The sequence below is a fragment of the Topomyia yanbarensis genome, chromosome 2 (genome assembly GCF_030247195.1).
Source record: "Topomyia yanbarensis strain Yona2022 chromosome 2, ASM3024719v1, whole genome shotgun sequence".
In the NCBI taxonomy this organism is placed as follows: domain Eukaryota; kingdom Metazoa; phylum Arthropoda; class Insecta; order Diptera; family Culicidae; genus Topomyia; species Topomyia yanbarensis.
Window position 1 is genome coordinate 162,620,311 of NC_080671.1, and position 22,286 is coordinate 162,642,596.

The 22,286-nt window shown below is 39.1% G+C and overlaps 2 protein-coding genes across 2 annotated transcripts in view; one reads left to right on the forward strand and one right to left on the reverse strand.

The window, feature by feature from the left end:
* LOC131681951 (nuclear receptor-binding protein homolog) overlaps positions 1-22,286 on the reverse strand; it is a 211,927-nt gene that overhangs the window by 156,563 nt on the left and 33,078 nt on the right. The window lies entirely within an intron of this gene.
* LOC131681952 (uncharacterized) overlaps positions 1,986-22,286 on the forward strand; it is a 133,006-nt gene continuing 112,705 nt past the window's right edge. Inside the window, exon 1 of the mRNA XM_058963066.1 lies at positions 1,986-3,054. The gene's annotated coding sequence lies outside the window, so the exon portion shown is untranslated. The remainder of the gene's footprint in view (positions 3,055-22,286) is intronic.

The window sequence follows — 22,286 nt, forward strand, 5'->3', positions numbered from 1 at the left end:
AGAATAATTAGAGACTTGGCATCATTAGCAAAGTTATCATTATTTTTATAATTTAAGTTACAAAAAAATCATAAGATGCTCATTAAACCTCGCCCTGCCATACAAAAGACGTACAGAAAAGTTCATTTTTCATCATTTTCCTTCTATTTTCCGAAAAACAATGTGTGGTCAAAGCACATTTGAACTGTACTTTTTGGAACAGCATTATTTTTTATGAATTACTAAAAATGTCAAAGATTATCTAACAAAAACTTAAATAACTCATACCCCATTAGCCGTAGCTACACATTTTCTTCAGCAAAATTACGCCCCTTTATTCAGCTCAACTATATAAAGTGTTTTCTATACTTTTAAAATTTTGTAGATACCCAGTTTTGAAGAAAAAATACTGAAAAACACCAAAAATTTCACCTTTTACTAAGTTTTAGTGGTTCTTCCGCTCTTATAATTCAAAATTTGTGCAAACTAACTAACCAAACTTCTTAATTTGGATCTCCAGAATAATAAAAATTGCTGAAAAAAAATCTATTACAGTGCAGGACCACTTCAACAGGCATAAATTTGAAATTTTATCAAAAATCGGCCCATTTTTCAAAAGATTAAAATTCGCCACCAGTAGGAAGCGTTTTAGCAAATTCACTCCGAAGAAGAAAGTGCTTCTAATACCCTAACCTTTCATTTAAGAAGTGAGGCCAATGACTTTTTAACATGATGTCATTTTGGGACACCCTACTGCAGCCGCTACAATCCTTCTTGTTAAATAAGCCGCATCAACGTACTTGATTCCGCTGTTCGCCGAAGTGACTCAAAGGTTTTTGTTAAAGGCTTTTGTTTTCCACTTTTGCGGTAGCTAGCGGATACTTCTAACACACACTTCAGTCAATGTTCTCCGTCAGTCAAGGTCTGCAGAATGTGGCGGATTTTCTCTCGGTACTGATGTCCGTTTCGTGAACCAAGAAGCTCCCAGTTTTGTCACGATACCAGGAGCCATTTAGCTCCCCACTTCGCCACGATCAACTCGTTGTAGTCATAATATTCTCACAAGATAACTTTTGCAAATGATACTTAGAGAATTCTGTTTAAAATATTAGACATATTTTTGTTGATTTTTTTAAATTTTTTCAAAATACTTCATAATATTTCGGGGGCGGGGGGTTTGTCACCAACCCACTACTACGCCACTGCTTGATGCTTGAAGTGTTAATCCTTAATAATCAAGTTAAGCAAGCAATAGAGATAAAAATTACCTCTTATGGCTGAAGTATTGGTTCATTTACACCTTCGTAATTTTTTCTGGCAAGCATAAACTTTGAAAACAATTTTATTTGACATTATCAAGAATATTAATAAATTGTGATATAAGAAGGTACCATCTCACATTAGAATGATTAAATGAGGATTTTATTTCAATTGCGTCTTTCTAAAATCATTCTTATTTGCCAACCATCACTACTCAATGAATTGGAATTCGCGGAAAATGTTTCGAACAATAGCCCGGTAGTATTGCGTTCCCGGTCTCTTATTAACCATGCCCTCTTCGCTCCATGGAGGCAGTGCAAAGATGCAAACCACCGATGGAATATATGCGCACAGCAAGTGTTTATGTTCCAGCATAAACACCACGCGAGACACTAAAGGATGCTGATCACACGTGGCAGCTGTGAGCTAAAGGGAACGCAATATGCGAAGGGAGAGATAGAAATGGTGAGAAGAATGAACGTGAGCCGGCTACTCGATGCAGCGCGGAACTACGATCAGCTCACCCAGCGTTTAGAGTCGGCTCACCGCCCTCGCAGACGTCGTAACGTATAAGATAGCGAAAGGATTCCATCATCCACAAGATCATCGCATTTGTGAGAATGTGCGACCGGGTTGTATGTGTGCATGTGTACCAAAGAGGCGAACGGCAGCAAGAGTGTGAATCAAAGCATGGAAAAACAGAATCACCGCTGGCTCCTTCGGATCATTTGTGTTCCGACGTTGGAACCGCAAGCACCGTTCTCGGGTTCTGTGCTCGTTGAGCTGCTATTGGTGTTGTCTTTTGGAGCTGATACTTGGAGTGCGTTTCTGATTTTGGCCGAATTTGTCGATGATCAAAGTTTCGCTACATCGGATGTGTACTTTATTCCCTCCCCATTGATGGGTGATGTGCTGTGTGAAAAACCAATCATACGGGAAATTGTGTCTACGGTAAAACGGCCGTTTCGAGGCGCCGCCGGCGGTACATTCATATGCGTACGCCGCTAGTTGAAAGGAAGAGTGGTAATTGAACCAAAATAAATAAAACCCCATGCGGCCGACCGGGATGAAACGAACCTGCGCCCGTCGCTCGTTTTCCTCTCGCTGGAAAAGCGGGCCCTAGTGTGGATCGTTTTAATGGACAGTGCAAAAAAATATTTTGCTTATTAACTTCCAATTTCAAGCAGGGCCGAAATCGCAGTCAGTTTATTCTACCGCGGTATATGCGCTGACCCATCGATAACAGCGCCGACGTTCTAGTGGAAACTCAAATGTGCGTTGGGAAACTCGTGCCGGTGTGATGGTTAGATTCGGGAAACAGATGAAAAGAAACGCAAACGCGCCAAATTGAAATCCTATCGAGCCCGGAAGAAGAATAATAAAAACAACAATAACAACTATACGAAGGCAGTCACGCGCGGGGAACGTGAAATTGTTAATCCATGACCAGTGTTAATTTGTTATTTATTGAAAAACATAAATAAATCAAATTGAAACTTCAATCATTTTCCGAACGAAAAAGACGCTGAGACGAGGTGAAGCAAAAAAAAACGATTTCGGAAAATACGATCGACTTTGTAATCGAAGACTGTTGCAGAATATCTTCATTTGCGAACCGTCGGTGTTTTTTGTGGTGCATATATGAAACATATTTTGCTGGTATTTAGTAAAATCTGCAATATTGCATTGTCCTCAATAGTTCTTGTTTACACAGTGAGCAGGATTTGAAAGTTTAGTTCGAAGGCTTTTAATCACTATAATTAGTGGAAACAGTTTACCTCAGTTTCGGTTTATTGGATCAGACAATACGATAAGGTAAGAATCGATTTTATTGTATTTCAAAATATTTAAATATATTGGTAGTGAGTTTATTGTGTTTAATAGGTTACCGACGGGTAAGGGTGAAGGAACCTTTTCCGCGCGTTATAAGGTATTATTAGTATTTTCATCACAATAGAATCATTGTTCTATTAGTGTTCATTAAACATAAGTAGAAATTATTCCTAGTACTAGAAATTCCGTTTACTTTTGATATTGTTTCTTCAAGAAAATCCCTTAGGGGTCAATCAAAACATAAACATGGCTTTTAAAAAAGTTTGGTATTAATTTCAATAAATTTGTAACCTAGCTTCTCATAGTCGTTTTGATTGAAAATATTGTTAATATACAACTTTTTGTAGGAACCTGAAATTTGAATGTCCTATTGATTGATATCGCTTGCAGCAGCTTACGATAATGTTTACAATTTCCATAAGTTAATGCTGAAAAATCGTCTCCAACAATGGAGTATTTAGCTTACTCGCAATGAACACTTTTTAAGTTAACTGATAGTTAGTGGTTGTAGATGTTCCATCGTTTTTCAGCCGGTTAGCGAGGAATATAGAAGTACCAGAGCTACACATCATAAAATTCATCGAGTGAAAATTGATCATATTCAGCGCGTTCATTTTCAATATTCGGTGACCCATTCATTCAATGCACATTTTCATTCGTCTCTGATTATTGCACGAAGAGCTCCATTAATTTTTAACTCTCGGATAAAACATTAGATCTACGAGCGTGTTTATCCACTTTTGTACTATGCTACTTTTGCTATGTACTTTTGTACTGTTTTTTGTTGATATTTTTGACCGTTGCTAGCTATTACAGATAGGTGATGTGTCCTTCAGAAGGGTTTGTGTATTGCTAGTTACTAAACTGTGTTGGGCAAATTATTTTAAAAACATGCTTTTTACGAAAACTCTAAGGGTGTCCATCTTACTCTAGATGTCCTTCTTCGATGCACTTTCACTGCATTTGAGAACGCGTAAAAGAAGTCGTCATCCGATTTTTTTTATTAAAAGATACCTAATAAAGAACAATAGCGGTGGTCAGCTATTTTTGTCCGCGATCCTTATCATCTATTTTTACAAGGTGATTTATTAACCGTGCTATCTTTGAAAATGAACCATTTTGGTTATGCAACTATTTTTTCTATCCTATTTTATAGCAAATAACTATGTAGTCTACATTTTATTATATTCCAAATTACACATATTAATTCGTATGTAGGATTAAATGCTCTTTGATTCGATGGCATTGTAGGGAACACGTATTCGCCGGGTGACGCTAATCGAATTGACATTTATTTGGACTGAGCAAACTAATTTCTTTGCTTGTTTAGTGTTTATTTGACCAACTAGGGAATTAATCCACTAGGCATTTAATGCGTTTGTGGAAAATACGCATGGTCTTGTCTGAGTGAAATGATGACGGATGAATCATGTATGAGGGTTGAGAATTGACGATGCGCGAATTGAATCGAAAAACAGCTACTAATTTGAGCCAGTCATTTTAGCACGAAGAATACTAATATGATAATAAAACATTCATTGGTTTACCTTTGGTCCTTTAAATCATCAATCAATTATATTTATTGGTCTCCTTGAATGTTAACCATATTTTTCATGAGTAAAAAATATTATAGCTGGATTATTAACGTAAGAGGCAATAAAACCAGGAGTTTCTTCTTTGTTTCATGCCTCTACTGCATTGTCTGCGCACACGTCTTTTTTCGTTATTATTGTCTCCAATCATATTTTAGAAATTAGCATAAAAACTGCGCGCATGTCATCAAATGTATATTCGACATACAAAGTTCGTCGTTTCAGGTATTTCAGTAGTTTTATACCGATTAAAATGCACTTCAGTTAATATACCAACGCGCGCAAATAATGATAACATAAGAATCAGCATGTTATTCTTTCATTCGCGGAGAAATGAACCAATACATAATTGTCATTTCATTTCCTTTATTAATACCAAAATTAATATACGATAAATAATACTTGTATCGATTTTGTTGGCTATTTTCGGCAAATTTGAGACTAAAAGAAATGAAAGCAATGAAATTGAAAGACGGATAGGTATTCTAGAGCGAATCAGTTATAAACTTAGAATGGAAAACTAGGACTAGGCCGGCGTCGGCGCTAAAACATGATGATGAGTTATGTTCTACCATAGACCATGCGGTAGACTTTGGTGCAACGCCCAACTCCTACTTAGCAGAAGGCAAAGAATTCTTCACATTTCCTTTCTATCATGTCCATATGAGCCTGCCTAGTCCTAGTTTTCCGATCTAAGTTTATTACTGATTCGCTCTAGAATACGTATCCGTCTTTCAATTTCATTGCTTTCGTTTCTCTTAGTCTCAAATTTGCCCAAAAAAAGCCAACAAAATCGATACAGTAGAACCTTGCGGCAATTAAAACATAGTAACATAAATAATACTTGTATTACGAAAATTTCAATTAAACAGCAGCATATCTATTTCGACAAAGGTCTTGAGACATTAAAGGTAATCGCTTTTTATTATATTGTAATATTTATGGAATGTCGTGTTTTTCCGGAATAAAGAAACAAATAAATAACAAAATCGTTCACGTTCCGTTCGATTCAATTAAACATATGCGACATTCCCAACTGTCAGTTTTCCGGAGCAAAGTTACTTTTTTCACAAACCGAGCATTTCCAAATTAATTCAACAAACGATAAGTCTATCATCAATTCTCGGCAGCTGACTGGTCAATAAACACATGATAACATTTCTGAGAGTTGAATGGATCGTATCACATAAGGTCGGTGTTAAGTCTAAGTTAAGGACTAAATGACAACATATTAATTTCGAGAAAAACGAGTATAAAGTTTGAATCGCAGCATCCTTTACATTATGATTAGAAATTAATGTTTGGCATAATTCGTGTTTATTGTTACATATATCAAATCTGGCAACAGTCAAATGTAGCTGACAAAATTCTTTATCCAGTGATATCATTATCTCATTTTTTGATATTTTGCGACTTTGTCCGGTCTGACTTAACACCGACCATATCAAGATGAATCCACGTACTCCATAACAACCTGAGGGGGAACAACTTGACAGCTCCTATACAAATCGTTGAAACCACTTTTTTGGGTCTGTGGGTCTAAAATGGCGGATCAATCTTTATTCAAGAGCAATTTCTAAAAAAAAAGCCTAAACTTGTTTACAGTGAAAATTTTCTTGTTCATATTTTTTACTTCCGATAATTCATTTTTGAAGACTTTTTGGGTTTGGTGTTGTTTTATTATAAAAATAATGCATCTTTATTCCGATGCATTATTTTTAAATGATTCATGATTTTTTGGAATCATCGGCATACAAACAAGCGGCGCTTATGCTAGTTAGTGAGCATATTCATTTAGTTTTAAGATATTAGGTAGTAATATTTGCATTGCAATGTAAACAACACACACAATGATACTGGACTGTTTTTCTCCCTCTCCGATAGAAAATGAGCTGTTATCACTTCTGAATTTTGTGGAAACCTCTACACCGTAAATGGCGCATGCTGTCAGAAATAATCAATCGAAGTCAATCCTGCCTTTGTTAAATACGAAGTGAAAAATGATAATCACAAAACTAAATGTATTTAACATTAACGACAAACTTTCGAGAATTGTCATATGCGAAAGACATTTCAAGGGCGACGGGAGTAGAAAAAGTTCACACTAGAAGTGCACTCAAATCAAATCATGCATTTTACATTTTACATTCGGCACAATTTGTAATCCTTTTATGAAACTCTAAAATGACGAATTAACTTGTTTGTATTTACATTAAATTATTACGCTGTTTTGAAATGATCATCTTGATTACCGCTTCCGAATGTAAATAAAGAAAACATGTTCGTAAAAGACGCCACGGAATTATTTTCTCGCATACAAATTTACAGTATCGCAATTTGCGGACGGCATTCTATGGTGGCGACATCATTCGAAACACGGTGGTTTCATGCAACTTAGGCTAAACGTCAATTTGCGGGAGGGTTGATAACAACATTCGTTACACCAACATTTCTTTCCTTCCCCAATGACTGTAAGGACGTGGCCCGCACTGTTATTATTATTGCGAAGTATACCCGGATAGAATTTTACAATAGCATTTACCCTACAAACAATCATAAAACAATAAATATTATAGTTATTACTGTTTCAACATTGTTCGATTCAAAGTTGTCACAGTAAATTTACAATAAAATTTCATGTAACAGTAAATTTTATTGTTCAGCGAAAAACTGATACAATAAATTCACATTAAATTTTACTGTTTTCGAGAAAAAAAATGTATGGAGAAAAACTGATTTTTTTAAGGTTAAGATACATAACTACCCCCCTTTTTACTGTAAAAGTCTATTTTTCATTGAAATTTACTGTAAAAACGCTAAAGTTTATTGTTTTTGTATTGTAGCATAAAACTTACTGTAAATTATTGTAAAATTACTGTACTATCACAGTAAAAATCATGGTTTCATTACTGTACATTTCTATTCGGGTAGACCTCTCTGAACGTGCACATTTAAAATAGATAGCTACTCTCAGGCCCTATTCGTTGATTGTCTGTGCAATTCCGCTCATGCTCAAAAGAGACATAATGAAGAGCAATGAATTCACCGAGAACAAAAATCACTTGTTTTCATCCGTAACCCATTCATAAAACTTTTATGTATCGAGATAGTTGCTTTTTGTGAATTTTAGGTGCTGTTTTCGTTATGTCCATAACGTTTTTCTGTTGGTAGATTTCATCATAACTTTATGAATATTATTTATAAAGCAAATGTAGAATCGTGATTTTATTCATAGATTTAAAATCATTGTTTGCGGTTCGACTAAACGCCGTGAACAGATTCATGATTCATTGCACGTTGATCGTGATTTTGTTGTCATGATTGCGAATTAGTTCGTCAAATTAAATGCAGTCTAGGCATTTTCTCAGAATGTTGTTAATGGATCCATTTACAGGGTGTACGGAATCAAACTGCATCACAAAAAAGTTCATTAAAATTCACCCATTCTACTGATCGTTTTTAAACTTTCACATAATAAAATAAAACATTATTAAACTCTTTCCGTGTTCTATTTATGGAATTTCATAGCCATATCCAAATGTCATATCCATATCCATGTTCTATTTACCGAATTTATGGAATTTATGGAAAGCCATATCTTGTACAACTTTGGGGCAACTTGCTTTTGAGTATAAATCCATTTTTTACTCAATTTTGCTTCCGAATCTACTTCCTTAGGATGATTCCGAAGTGCCTGCTTCCAGGGCCGTCTCGTGGTCAACTGGTGCCCTTGGCGGAGTCTGAATTAGGGGCCCCTATGGTGTATGTTTGGGCTTGCAATTTCAGTTCGACTTGCGAACAATAATTTAGTATGTACTTGAAAATGGTATACTTATTTTACAACTATTTTCATGTTAGTGTATTCACTTAGTGTTGGTATTTGACAAGGCCAGCAGTATTGTCAGCGAGTATGCCGCGGTGAATGTGAAGTTAAGTGTTTATAAGACAATCCAACTGGAAAGTAATGACGTTGTAGTCCCTGTAGAATGATTTGAGATTTATAAAAAGAGCATTTTAACATGTGAATACAACCAAATTTATATATCATTCCAATGACACAAACTGGATGAGCAATCAGTTGATGCTAGGTGTTTGAAGGCGACGGACGGAGCATCTATCCAGGAGACTGTATATCAATACCAGTATACTAAGGAGACAACTTTTAGGAGTTGTGACTTGGTTGGGGGATTGTTGATAACGGTGCATATCATTATATTTGAATTACTAGTACCAGTTGTTATGAAAATCGGTAGCATCCAGCCATCCATCAGTCGACTACATTTTCATTTTTCTATCCCCTCACTTGTTTTTCGTCTTTATAGGGTAGACGAGCCCTTATTCATCTCATTAGTCAGAATGTCACACTATTTCGTTGATAACTCGACTTAGAGTGGCTGGATTGCGCTTAAATAGGTATCTTTGCTTCGTTCCTAAGAAGCAATACAGTTAAAATTTTTACTTGGAAAATGTAAAATGCTCGCGTTTGAGCGAAGCGAAAAGTCGAGTAGAACGTACCCTTATTCATCCAACCATTTGAGCTAATGCGTTGAATAGAGATAGCAGATACTGCTCTAACTAATGTGTTCAAATGGGTGGGATGAATAGAGGAGCTAAGATGAATTAGGGGGCAGTAACCCTATCTCCCGTAATTTCTGTTGCAGTCTTCGTATTCTTTAGGTTTTCGCTTTGCGCCGGGCTCTAGGCCTGTGCATAAATGATATCTCCCGAAAAAGACACAGCTGATGGGAAGACTCCTACTCACGTTCAAAATTATACATATTGAACTCGTTCTTGTCTTTTTTCATATCAAAGATAATGTAAACAGATCGGAAAGAAGTTGATAAGATACGTATATGTTCAATTCAATAAATACCACCTGTAGGAATTAATTGGGAAACGTTCTCATTTAATTCTTATTTAAAGATAATCCGATAATTATTTTAAGATTTTGAAAGAAGTGATGCAGCAATATTCAATCGTGATCTCCCTCAGAAGGGAGTGTAGACGCTTTTAGAAGCATTCTCTCGAGTATACCTATACCAATTGACCGATCCGGTTGTCATTTACGGGGTGCTCTGCTTTCTACATGAGTAAATTGCTTGCCAAACCATGTATATTTTGGCAAACTTGGAGATTTTGCAGTGAAGAAAAGGAGCTGAGGAAGCTGTTGGTAATCTGCCTTCACATAAGTCTCTTCATTCATGAAGAGACAATGTGGTTTTGTGACAGACGATCGTACAACTTCCACAAACGATATTTACCCACCGTAACCTGCCATTCAACGATCTTCGGGGCCTTTTCGACTTTATACGTGCACAATGGTTTTGCTTCAATGCAGTTTTTTCACCATGTCACTCACTAAACTATTGGAAGAAACATAGTGTTATTTTTTATTTTTATATTTTGTAAAAGCACGATCCAAATGAATATATGGAGCTTTTTGTGCCAATGTGTTAAATCGAACAGATCCTCGACTGTGGAGAAAATTCGCATACAAACGTCGTACGATTAAATCGAGATAGTCAAGCGTAGAAGTCATTGCAAGGCGCAAAACCAAAATGTGACAGGATATTTACTGCTTGTTAAATTTTCCAACGTCGTTCCGATGAATCAGGACCGTTCAGATGATATACATCAGGGTACGGTGGTAAATAGATCCAAAGGCCTTCGCCGGTGAAGATCCCGTAGCGCGAGTCGAACAAATCTTTTCTTCGCACATAGATTCCAAACGACCCGATGAGAACTCCAAATCAGATAGACATTTTCTAGTAAATAACTAGTGGTCGAAACAACTATTGAACCAATTTTCAAAATATAGCTTCGTTGTCGTGTTAATTTCGAAATTAAGACTGAATGATGTCGATTTAAGATTAATTTAGGATCAAAACGTCGTGTTCGCAAACATGATCAACTCTATTGAGCCTGTGTCCATCCAGTTGGTAGTCAAATTGACTATACAGTGCTAATAATTAAACAGAATTGCTACGCTTCCAGGCAACAAATGTACAACTTCAAATCAACAGCGGTAACCAGTTTTCTTCCAACATTCATCAAAAAAGCAGCATCATTGAAGAACAGCACAGTAGTGGTCACGTTTTGATACCTGGTGGGGATCCAAATTTGTTCGTAAATTGAGATGAAACGCTGAAACCAAGCTGAGTCAAACCACGACTTCCTGGGTTTGCGCATTGCGTTCAATGTTGGTATGGGATTTTATATGGGGAAATTAATTATTTTGCATTTACGTTAATAAAGATCCCTATTTCAACTTTTACATCCCTATTACATCTTTGTCGAAGACGGTAACTAGCTACGAGTTTTCAAAAAATAGTTATGACGATTTTAAAACTTATGGTTCAATTCAAATGCAGAAATTCATTATTTCTTCCCACACTGTCAGTACACCACGACACCGATACTTTAAACTTAAATAAATGAGAATATAGCCATCGTAGAGACTTGCTACCTTTGAGTGAAATGTTCAGCTTCAGAATGAATTGCTGAATAACATAAACGTATTCAGAAAATGAAAAGAAGAGGGGGTGTGGCTTGTGTACTCCCCAGTTCCCTGTTTAGATAGTTTAGCATAACATAAGGAAAACACCTTCAACGCTGGTTTATACCGCCGAATCAAAAAGTTTGAGTGCTACTATTTAAGGGCTCTACTGTCATCTCATTTAAAATCGTACAACGGTTTATTTTACATATTTTAAAATCCTATTTCTTAGCCGTTCATAGTCAGAATTTTAAAAAATGCATATTTTTAGATTCCTTGAAGTCTCGGAATTGTTTCTATTGACATTTTCGTTTGAGAATCTAGTAACGAAACCAGGATAGTTACTTCAAACAAGCGTTTTTTTTATGAAATTGAGTTAGGTTCACGCAAAACAGAGGTGATATTAGCGAACCAGAAATATACTTCAGGTTAGAACCCAACGCGATTTCCAGACCTGAGTTAGTTTTTGCCTCAAGCAAAAACAACACATCAATTTGTAGGTGTCAATCCTAAATATTGTAAATGTTATTTCCCACAACAAAGATTGTAGTATGATTCATATTTGTAATCAATCAATTTCTGCATTTGGGTTTTACCATAAGTTTTAAAATCGTTATAATTATTTTTTGAAAACTCGTAGCTAGTTACGGTCTTCGATAAAATTGTTAACCAAGGTTGGAACTATAGTTTTATAGAGCTGGTTTTTCATATACAGTGAAATAGGTATCTTTATTTACGTAAACGCAAAATAATTGATTTTCCAATACAAAATCCCATACAAACTTTGAATGCAATGCTCAAACCCGGGAAGCAACCAACCGCTACCAAATTTTGCACAGGCATTTGAGACCACAAAGGGAACTTAAAAAGTGCTGTGCCCGCTAGTTAATATCATTTTGAAGTTTTCCTAAGGGTTTTTTTTACTCATTTTAAATATTCTATAAATTCTATTTTTCACGAAAAATTCTGCCTTCAACACCCCCTTTATCAAAAAATTATCTCGAAAACTCGACGTAGGAGTTAGGTATTTTTTTACATAGAATGTGTATGCAAAGTTTGAAAGAAATCGGTTAAGTAGTTTTTGAATGGCAGGTAACACCGCAATTCAAGTTTTTTCAGAGGTATTCTACAAGAAGCTTCATCATCGAGTAGCTCGTCGATATTTTACATAGAAAAATCACAGCATGTTATTGTAATGATACACTATAATGTACAAAAGTTTTGATCAATTCGCTTCACGCAATGGTTTAAAAAAAATCGCAAAAAAGTGTTTTTTCACGCTCAAACCCAATCCCCCCCCTTGTAAATATTCCGTAGAAATATTGCTCAACGAAATGTTTCAAAATCAAACAAAACGGGTCCAATATTTGCGGCCCGCTGAAGGATTAGGCCAAACGCCCAACGAGTTGGACCTTCGTTGGCAGAAGTTTGCTTAAACCGAATCCCACTGCGTCGTGGCGCGTCATCGGGTCAACATTCACCCATTTATTACTAGCACGCGGATACTGCGGAGATTGCACCAACCCGATTAATCGTCGACACGGTTAAAAAATCTGGAAAAAAATCGGTCGCCAGCTTGCGGAGTGCAAATAAAATTGTGACCACATTTTCACAGTGGTTAGCGCGACAAGGCGGGGGGAAAAGTGTAAACAGAGTCCGTGGTTCATTCATTCATAAAAGTGATCACGAGACAAATGGTTTATGTGTGGTACACTTAACAGTCTCCCACTCCTTTTTGCCGCCCCGCACGATCAACCGCAATATACACTACCGGTTCCTTCTCCCCCCCCCCGTGTTCCGTTACCTATTCTTGTCATCACCGCACTTGGCTCGATCTGTCAGTTTTCGACTAGGCGTATATAGAAAGAGGCACCCGGTATATACGAATTTGTATGGATGGAATAAAAAAAAATATTGAGGGGGCACACGACGACTACGATTCGCCCCGCAGATTCGGTTTATTGACACGCTAAACTGTACGGGATTTGAATTTCTCGGCTGATTCCAGCGAAAAGATCCAATCAATATAAGAGGTACGTTCAGTGAGTTGGTTCGATTAAACTATGCATATTAATTTGGTTTAACTTTTGAATATAAGTGCCACCAAGCATTACTGATTCCTTTTCCGTTGTAATTGCTAAATTTGGTCCATGTTTACAGATCCCCTAATTTAAAAAAATGTATATCGGCAGGACTTTAAAACAAATATGTAACTTGTTAAATTGTTCCAACGAATTTTGACCTACCTACCTACGAGCTTACTAGAAAGTGAGAAGGTTGCATTAAACTTAACTCTGACTTTTGTTTTGCTTAAAAAAGCTAGTGTAGATTGTTTTTATAATAAGAAAGTCGAAAAATATATTGCCAGCTTACGAAAGATTAACCCGATTTACCAGTGGCGTAGTAAGAAAATTTTTTTGGGGGGGGGGGAAAATGAAATTTTTTTATATCTTTGAAAAAATGTTCAAAAATATTCTGAGCAGGAGAAAAAAATGTTCAAAAACCAACAACTCAGGGAACGGGTTTGGGTAGTCAAGGTAGGAAAGCTAGCTGTTGGTATAGAATAAATGCTCTTCCTCTACGAGGACAATCTGGGCGGCAAACTTCAGACTGTCTAATTTACTGAGCCCTTCAGTTCCCTTGTGCCATTCAGTACCACTTCCTCGTTGAGCTTCCGCCTGGTTCGCGAACTACTCGGTCTAGTTTTCGACGCTAGATCTAGCCTACTCCGACGAAAAGTTCCCCGGCGAGAGAAGTTCGAGCCAACCAGCCAGGTGCTGCGGTCAGTTCGGCGATTCCGGTAGAGTAGGGCATCCGGTTTGCTGGATCCCCGGCGCGACTGGTGGTGTATCGTCGCGGTCCACGCGGTCTCGTTCCCGGCGGTGAATCTGACTGTAAGCTGACGGAGAGGTCCCAGACGAAAGAAGTTCTCCCGATACCGATTCTTATTTGGTTTCAGTACCACAACTTCTTGATCCCTTTGACTCCGTAACCGGTGCCATTTAGCAACGCAACTCCTTTAAGCCATTTAGTTCTCTTCTTGGGCCATTTAGCACTACTTCCTTGATGGTCCATTCAGTCCTCGACTTGTTCGCGAACAACTCGGTCTAGTCCCCGACGATGGACCTGACCTACTCCGACAGAGAATTCCCCGGCGAGAGAAGTTCTCCCGAGATCGAGCTAATCAGCTAGATGCCGAGGTCAGTTCGGCGATTCTGGTGAAGCAGGGTATCTGATGCACTGGTGCGCCGATGACCCGCGACTAGTGGTGTCTCGTCGCTGTCTACTCAGTCTAGTCCCCAGCGGTGAATCTAGCGTACGCTAACGGAGAGTTCCCTGGCGAAAAAAGTTTTCCCAATATCGATTCTTCTTTGGTTTTCGCTATTTTTCTATCGGAACAACCGGTGGGGTGCCGTGGTCGGTCGGGCGAATCCGCATGGAGCGTGACGTCCGGTTCGCTGGCGTTTCGACGACTCATACTCGCTGCTCTGTTGCAGTCTATTCGACTAGTCCTCGGCGGTGGATCTAGCTTATACCTGCGGAGAGTTTCCTGGCGGTGATTGCTCTCCCGAAACCGTTGTTCGATGTCCATTCCGCTGTAAGACGGTGTCGATCTACATCAGCGGTTCTCAACCTTTTTCTTACCACGGACTCCTTAGATATCACACTGGGTTGCTGTGGACCCCCACAGATAAACATAAATTTTGTATGCTATCAATATGTTATTTTCAATTTGTTAGGAAACAAGATTTGAAATTCAATATGCACTCGGAAAATATATTTCTCTTCGCGGACTCCCAGCAATGACTTCGCGGCCCCCTAGGGGCCCGCGGACCCCAGGTTGAGAAGCACTGATCTACATCATATCTCTGTTTACTGCGTTCCACGTCCCTACGTCGCTTGTAATTCTGTAGGCTACATTATCCGGGTTGATGTCCGGTCCTCCCGTTTTAAGTAGCTCCCTGCACGTCACTTCAAACCTCGGACATTCAAAGACTCTGCTCGGACATTCAAAGACTTCAAACCTCGGACATTCAAAGACGCTCCGGTGTCTCCTCGACGTTCTCACACTCCCGGCACAGTGTTGACGTTGCGTACCCACACCGATGAAGATACTCCTTAAGCATCTGTGGCTCGGTAGGAGCTGTTTCAGGTGGAAGGTTATCTCTCCGTGCTTTCTATTGACCCACGTCGACAGGATTGGATGAGCCGGTTGGTCCACTTTCCTTTCTCCGTATTATCCCATTCCTGCTGCTACGTCACCATCGAATCGATTCTCATCATCTTCCTCACGTTTCTGGCGTTTCATCGATTGTAGCACTTGATATCCTCCGTCAGGGTAATGCAGATGGGAATCATCTCGGCGTCAAGGCATACTGCCTCCGGTACGCAATCGCAACTCGTACGACCAGCAGTCGAAGAGTCCTGTTCAGCTTTTCGCGGTTTCACTTGGTTTTTAGCGCCGCACCCCAAGCAGGAGCCCCATATCGCAGTATCGATGACGAAACACTAGATAAAGACCCGACATTTCGCATGTGTAATCAACGTGGTTGTTTAAGCTCAATCAGTCGTCGATTATCACTCCCAATTGCTTCAGTGCACGCTTCGATGCATTCACATGCCCTTCGATGGTGATCTGTATCCGCTGAACCGCTTTGCAGTAGCTGTCCAACAACAAATCCGTCTTATAGTGAGCTATTTGCAGCCTGACCCGTTCATCCAGCTCTCGATCGCATCTATTGTCTCCGTCACCGACACCTCCATTTCTTCAAGTGTCTCACCGTTATTGACACATCGTCCACGAAACCAACGAGTTTCAATTTCCTGGGCAGCCGCAGTGTTAAGACCCCACACTAATAGAATATATTCGTAAATCGCTAGGAATTAATTTCGTACAAACAACTTTCATAAAATATACGAATTTTTCGTACATATGATGAACCGTTCGTAGTTCCATCGAAACTCTTTTATTTTGTATTACGAGTTTTTCGTGAAAACTACGAAATGACTTTCGTTGGCTTATTATGAAACAGCTTCATTCAGCAAACGAGTCGTTCGCTGTTATATACGAATATCTTTATAATATTTACGAGCACCATTCATCAAACAGTCCACGTCAAAAGAGCAATATGGAGCCATTGTTGATATTCGTCAGATAATTGTTGTTGTCTGACTATTTAGTAGTCGTATCCGTGTCCGCCGGTTGCAGGAAGATTCCTTGAACCTCTTTCGCTTCCAGTTGATTCAGAACCTGGAGCAGTACAGAATCGATTGAGCCGTCGCGAACTGCTCGTTGATTTTGTATGAACAATTTTGAGTTTTTCTCTGCCGGAGCAATATCGGTGCTGTCAAACATCGATCCTAAAAGATCGAATGCGACCAACGAAATCGTTTGTAATATACATAAACGTTTATTAAAATAAACGAAACATTTCGTTTCTTTCACGAAATATAATGTCGATAACTTTCGTGCAATGAAAACTAAATAAGTAAAATTTACGAAAACTTTCGTTCATCAAGCGGCCATTTCTTCGTACCACAATAAAATCGATTTGGCAACATCGATTTTTTTAAATAAAAAAAAACGATTTTGTCAAACATCGATCCCAAAAGAACAATAAGAGGCTAATAAATACGAAAACTTCTAAGATAAACGAAAAAATTTCGTGCGACCAACGAAATCGTTCGTAATATACACAAACGTTTATTATAATAAAAAAAACATTTCATTTCATTCACGAAAAATAATGTCGTTATCAACGATAACATTCGTGCAGTGTACATACATTAAATGTGTAAAATTTACGAAAGCTTTCGTTCACCATACGGCCATTCTTATTCATAAAATGAACGAAACTTACTATTTACAAGGCACGAAAATACTTCGGTGCAGAAAACGACGCATGAATTCGTGCATTACATGATTCATTATATTCACGAATTTATATTATCAGTGCATCCCATTCCAAAGTGTTGGACAGAGAATGGAGCCCTGAGTAACGCCCGCTGCGACTCGCATCGCCTTCTGCCCTTTTGTTCGTCTGGTATAGCAGTGCTCTACTCTGGAAGTAGCTCTTCAGGATGCCACATTCTTTTATGCCACGCGCATTGGTCTATTCGAGGCTGAATGGCCCGGTGACTTCCGCCATGGTTGGTATTCCATCCGGACCGGGGGTTTTCTTTGATTTTAGTCACATCAACGTGTCTTTGAGCTCGTCGTTAGTCACTTGCCACTCGACTGTGTTACCTCCTTCTTCTTCGCCGTACGGTGTCGGTGACCAGGTATTTGTATCGTGATTCGGGAAGAGACCCTCAACGATTATCTTTAGCTTACCCGGGCATGTTTCAACTGGTGTCGACGAACCCTCGTCTTCGTCATGACGACTCAGTACGCGTCCCCCAGGGATTGACGTTTATTTCTCAGCACAGATACTTATGGCAATTGGCTTGCTAAGCTTGATCTCCCGTTTTAAAGAGTCCCTACCTTCTAGATGCGCTCCTATCTCAGTCTCCGATCTTGCGCTCTGAGCCCGCCTTCTGGCTCTAAGACAAGCAGCGTGTAGCGTACTGAGTTACTCATTTAATCAGTAAGCTGCACGCCGTCTACTGCATGGCCCTAGTTTTCGTGACATTGTAACGTCACAAGCCGTCGCAATCCTTCTTGTTAGCCGTCAGCCGTATCAACGTACTTGATTCCGTTGTTCGCCGAAGTAACTCAACAAAGAGGTTTTCGTTAAAGGCGTTCGTCTTCCACTTTAGCTTGCCGCCCGTCTTTCTTCGTGCTGCAGCAGGGTTCCATTGGCCGATGCGGTAGCGAATCGCCTGGGGGTCTCTATGGGGATACTTCTCTCACACTCTCCAGTCCATGTTCGCCGTCAGTCAAGGACTACAGAATGTGGCGAAATTTCTCTCGGTACCGATATCCGTTTCGTGAACCATTAAGCTCCTAGATCCTCGCTTCGCCGCGATCTACTCGTTATAGTCCTCGGCGGTTGAGCTAGCCTCCACAACGTGCCGAAAGGAAAGTATCGAGTCTGCAGCCAATTTTCACTACAAGGAAATATTTTCACAAGATAACTTTTGCAAATGAAACTTTGAGAATTTCATTTAAAATATTAGGCATTTTTTTGTTCAACATATTCAATTTTCTCAAATTTCACCAAAATATTTCGGGGGGGGTTTCGTCCCCAAACCCCCCCCCCCCGCTACTACGCCACTGCGATTTACATTAACACGATTTAACCCTAAAAATGTCGAACATGGCCATGTTATGAGTCAAGTTTTTTTGCTAATAATTCCGCATCGTTCACAAAATAATAGCTACAGAGGAGTACTACAAGCTAGCAACTTAAAAATATTTTTTCATTTCCCCCTAAAAATTTTAAAAAAGCATGCCATGCACAAAATAGTTTTTTCTCGTTTTCCTCAAATGCTCAACTTTCAACGTTGAATCTACTCAACACAGTGATTTCAAAATGCAAACAATGTATTGGTATGATTAATGGGAATGTTGTGAAGAGGTTTTCATAGTGGTGAAAACATACAATCGTGTTTTGAATATTTTATAGGTCCTTCAAGAACCTCCATCGGTTCTGGATACTCAATCCAACTTCCTTGGGAGAAGTGATTAAACTTTTTTGAAGTCTTGTCTGAGTCAGTTTTGCATGAGGCCAAACAGCACATGGTGGTGAATCAGTAGTCGATCCCCAAGGTTTATAGGAAATAGGGAAGACTGTCTATCTGCACCATTCTTCGCTACATCCGGCATCCCACAAGGAAGCCACCTCGGTCCAGTAATATTCCTCCTCTACTTTAAGCCTTTCATGCCCAACTTTTTTCTAGTGCAAGTAGGGTTTCAAAACTATTTTTCCTTGAAAACGTAGAGATCAAAAAACACCAAAAGGCTTTTTTTTATAAAGATAGGTGCTTCCCTTGCAGTGCTAGAAGCACCTCAATTTTTGCCTTCCAGTGCTCAATACAATTCTTCTAGAATACCTAGAATAGTCCAATTGCGTGGAAAACATAGCCAAAAACAGTCTAAATTGATAAGTTTTATCAATTTTCAAAAATATTGCACCATAACAAAGATACATGAAAAAATCATTTTCCGTCGTCAACGTAAACTGTCCCTGGCAGCACTGCTCCATCGGAATCCAATCAGACTAATTGCAATAATTTCAGTTTTAGAGCTAATCCTTGTAACTGTGAATACTCAAATGAATTAGCCTTATTTGTTTTAGCGAGCAAATCTTGCCTCATTCAAAGGTTATAGCTGTTTAAAAACGTTGTTGTTCACAAACAACATGGGCATGAATGGGTTAATGACGTATATTTCAAATTACCAGGACCCCGTCTCTCTTTCACCGTCGATATGAATAATTTTCGACAAATACGGGATAAAACCATTGCCGAGTTTCTTCACAGTGTTCACACAACATATGTAAACGCCTAAAGCAACTGGCTGGTAACAAGTTATGTCTCGGTTAATCAAGCACAGAAGCTCTGAGTCGCTGACGAGTATAGGGAAACGAACCTTGTCTTTTGGCATGAGAGCCAAACTTCTGTAAACTATAGTCGCCTAAGCGCTGTTACCGGACTTCAGCGTTCAGTGTGGTGACGGTCTTTGACTTCCACTTGAGGAAGAATTCGATAAAAGTTAAAATACTGTCAATTCTTATATCTAGAACGTTACACTTACTTTTTCTACCTTAGAACGTTACACTGGGGTACAAACGTACCCCACGCGTTTGATCGCAATTTTCGCAGGTAAAAATGTAAATAAAACAAATTAATAATATATCATTTTCTTTGTTGTTTAATTGCGAAAACAGCTGTGTAGGTGAAAGTATGTGCAAAGTATGGCGGTTTTCTTCATACGAACTGCCGATAGTGGGACTCGAACTCACATACCGTGTGTTGCACTGGCACTTCACCATGAGTTTTAAGGCTTATCCTGCTCCTCTCCGCTGCAGGACTTGCAAGATAAGCATTCACTTTGGAAGCTAATGATAGTGACAAAGTTGCAAATACCATAACTGATGCCCTGGTCCAGTTCAATGTTCTCGTAACTCGTAGTTTTCTACTTCTTCGCGCAAGTTCTCACATATTCGGTGTCGGTTTCGGCGGTAAATGAGACCTTCTTAAGAAACATGCGACAATTATGCATATATGCATATATAAACCCAGTAAGGTACATTTAACAATACGATCGGATATATTTTAAGTGAGGTATGCCCTAACGTTAGCCGTAATGCGGTTTAAGCGAATATTCCGTAGAAATCTAACTGCACGAAATGTTTCAAAAGCATCCAAATCGGGTGTAATATTTTCAACCCAGTGAAGGATTAGGCCAAATGCCCAACGAATTGGACCTTCGTTGGCAGAAGTTTGCTTAAACCGAATCCCGCGTAGGTGAAAGTACGGAATTAATTGAAACAATGGTACATAAATTGACTTGAGCAACATTTCCACTGAAAGAACAAAACACTTACGGCAACCGTACAATGGGGTACAAATGTACCTCACGCCAACTTGGCTCCTGCTTACACAAAGGCCAAAAGCAAACTGGCTCTACCACCTTTTTCTACTCTTGCTATGAATTCAAAATTGAGATGGCGCCGGTGGTTGAGTGGTAAGCGTGACCGCCACTCATTCCAGTTGTCCTGGGCTCAATTCCAGCCGAGGTCGCTGAGATTGTTCTGAGGTGAGAAAATCTGTGGTCACGTATTCCTTCGGCAGGGAAAAGAAGCCGTTGGTCCCCGGTCCATGAGTTGATGGATCGATATCTAGTCCAGATAGTAGAGTCACCTCTCTGGCGTCGGTAAAGAAGAACTAGAATCCAACTTCTATACTTACTAACTAAATATCCTTCTCCCGTGATACTTGTGGAGTGCGCAGTAGTATATACGGCCTCTGGCAAAAGCAAGTAGCGGACTAACTATTCTTTCCTTTTCCTTCCGCGATCTACGTTCGCGCCTGGCCAGCGCCGGAATTGATCAATAAACACTTTAGGATTACCAGTAGTTGCACATTGAAAGATGTTTTCGCTACTCCCAAGCATTATTATCTACTGATTCCCCCTATGAAACTTCAGCTAGTCCAGATCGATAACGGAGTAGCAGCCCAGGGGTGGGTCGCACAAGCTCAAGCTCTTCTATGAACTCAAAATAGAATTCGTTAGGGTCCCAGGTCGGTAAATTCCGAATTCTCGTCTTTTCACGACTCCAAAGATAGCGTGGGGTAAATTTGTACCCCACTGGAACGCTCTAGTGTTAAACATAATTAATTCAAGCAAAACCATTGGGGCCAAAGGGGGTATGTTGATGACGATACAACAAATAAATAAATAGTTCCAACCAAATTTTTTTAACTCAAGGGATTTAATTGAGACGTCAAGAAAAATACAATTGCGAACGGAAAATACACCCAAATTGTGGATAGGTGGGTTTAACTTTAGAAGAATTCACTGAACGAGTACTTTTAGTTGTCAGCAATGTTTAGACCTTAAAATCCCAAAATTGCGTGTTAATCCGTAAAAAACATACTCAGCATTTGTATAGGTTCGTTTTGTTACGCATCTAACAACAAAAACCAAGTTTGTTATTTTCCCGATAAAATACTTTCAGATTTATACAATGGAATTCACGTCCCACATTATAGCTCAAATCATCTGATCTCTTTAATTTAGTGATACACTATTAAGTAGATCAACTAGTTTACTACACTATATAGTTATGCTACAGGATCCTAAAACGCGCTTCCGGTCATCATAGATTTATTACTACGGTATGAAGTCTACAGTAAAAGCGCCGCACAGTGACGAAAATAATGAAAACAAATAAACAAACCATAGAAACCGGAACGGAAGGAAACGAGTCTGTCTGTCGCCCCAGCCAGCCAGCAGTCGACGACGACCGAGACACGACGTAATCGGGAGTGAACTTAATATTATTCGAGAATTCGCGCAAAACCAGCAGCGTCGTCTATGTTTTGAGCTAGAATATATCGGTCATGACCTCGAACTGTCCGCTCGGACAAGTTCAGACAAAGAGGGGAAAAACTGTGACTTTTTTGTCGTCTGCACCTCTGTTTTCCGCAACCGGAGAACCGAATACTGATATCGGCGA